Below are 2,395 nucleotides of genomic sequence, written 5' to 3'. Positions count from 1 at the left end.
CACTTCATTGGATAGTTCCTTAATCGATTTGCTATTCCAGCATTCTGTATTAATGATCAATTATTTTGCTGTCAGGGGTTTTTGGTTTTTGTTGCTATTCTAGGGATCTGTATGATCACAATGTATGTATCTGGTTCCTTTTCCAGTTTTGTTTGTTCATAGGACAGATTGATAACTCCTTGTCTCTTTTATTAGAAATTCCATTTTGACTGAAACAGACTTACAGAACTAAAATCTTCCTTAGGTTCTCATCTAAAACTTACATTTTCAGATGAGGTCAAATGAGTGAAGTTGTTTTTTCAGATCTCTTGATATCTCTCCATTTCCTTTACCACTACCATACAATGCTACCACAATATGCTTCTCTCCCCAGAGAACACATTTTTTCATCTCTATATCATTATCTCAAAGGACTCAGAATTTTGTGATTTCCTTGGTCATACATTGTTTTATGATAGTCCTTACTTGGTAGTTGTTCATTTAATCTGCTAATGTAGGAATTTTTTAAGTGTCAGCATTTCTAGGGCAACAGAAGAGGATGGTTGTCCTCACAATGGGTTAACAGTAGATGCATTTTCAGACTGTGGTTGCTAAGAGTAACTAAGTCTGTGTATGTTTTCCTGGTACATTTAGATAACATTTGTATTTTCGAGTGGTTGTTCACTTACTGATTCCATAAAAGTGGAATTTATGTGACTAAATGACATTAATGTTGTCAGGTCAACATAATAAATATGCAGTAAATGCATGATCCCAAGTATAAAAGTACATCCAAAAGGAGAGGACACATGTAAACCCAACAATCTGAAAAGTGTATTTTTAGCATTTGGTGGGGAATTTTTATACAGTTTTCATTTTTAGATCAATTGCTGTGTCCTGCCACTGAACTAGGTAATTAGAAATATAGATGTAAAAAATACAGCATAACTATTGGGTACCTTCTGGAATGAGCAAGAGGAAAGTGAAACTAGTCTTTTTACTATTTGGCCAAAGTAGATTTGCTTCTAGGGCTCTTTTGATGTTAGGTGCTAGCTCCTAACCATATTCAAATCATTTCATTCACATCTGTGACTTACAGATGTTTAAGAAAGGGCTGAGAAATGTGTCAGTTTCTACCAACATGTATTTCAGAGGAAGTTCTTAGTGACTGGAAATGGTTCAAAATTGTTTCAAGTGACTAAGTTGTATTTTTGCTTATTTAAGAAGATTCCCCCCCCCCCATTCAGTATCTATGGCAGCTTATTTTCAGGAGAAAGAGTGATGCAGGATTTGTATAACAAATTTAATTTCTTGTATTTATCACATCAGAGACTGATTGATTATATTCATCACATCAGAAACTAATTTTGAAAAGTGACTTTTTAAAATTGATCTTTTTCTGATTTTTATTAGTACATTTATTGGACTCTGCAGTTAAATATTTAAGAAAATCCTTTTGTTCTCACATTGAGAGATTGTCATTAGCCTACAGTCACTGACGTAATGAAAGATTTTGTAAACTCTTAAGTAACCAGTCAGTAATCAAAAAATACAAGTCAAACAAGACAGTTTTAGTGTCAGTACAGGGAAGAGTATTGTCACCAAAATTCTTCAGTAGACAGCCTAACAATTCTGTTTTGGAAAGAAAAGAAATGAGTTCCATTTCTCATAATTCCACACTTCCTGTGAATGAAAGAATTTAATTCTAATGAGACTTCAGACATCATGACTTCCACTGCATAAACTGTCTCAGTTAACTACATCTCCATGGCACCTGTTTTTTCAATAGGTGCCATCAATTATAGATGAGGTCTTTTCTTCAAATATGATGTTGCTATCTCTAGGTCAGCCAACTGACATCTGTTACATGTATAACAGTGAAAGTAATTATTTTAAAAAGGGGTGTGGAATTGGGAAGAGGTTTAGCTTACTCCATGAGAAGTATCAAGAGATAGCCCAAAGTAGGCTCGGCCCAGTGACTCATGCCTATAACCCTGCACTCTGGGAAGCCAAAGTAGGATGCTTTCTTGAGGTCAAGAGTTCAAGATCAGCCTGAGCAAGAGTGAAACCCTGTCTCTACAAAAAAAAAGTGAAATTAGCCAGGCATGGTGGCTTGTGCCTATAGTCCCAGCTACTCAGGAGGCTGAGGCAGGAAGATCACTTGAGCCCAAGAGTTTGAGGTTGCTGTGAGCTGTCGCACCAGAGCACTCTAGTAGCGTGGGGTAAACAAAGTGAGACTCTGTCTCAAAAAAAAAAAAAAAAAAAGCAAAATTGAGCTTTTAAAAATGGTCATTCTTATAAATTATATGTTTTGGCTAATTTTAGATTTTTTTTTTTTTCAGTTTTTGGTCAGGGCTGGGTTTGAACCCGCCACCTCTGGCATATGACGCCGGCACCCTACCCCTTTGAGCCACAG

This window comes from Otolemur garnettii, unplaced genomic scaffold (genome assembly GCF_000181295.1).
Source record: "Otolemur garnettii isolate 467f Iridium unplaced genomic scaffold, OtoGar3 scaffold00107, whole genome shotgun sequence".
Classification (NCBI taxonomy): domain Eukaryota; kingdom Metazoa; phylum Chordata; class Mammalia; order Primates; family Galagidae; genus Otolemur; species Otolemur garnettii.
This window is presented reverse-complemented; position numbering follows the sequence as displayed.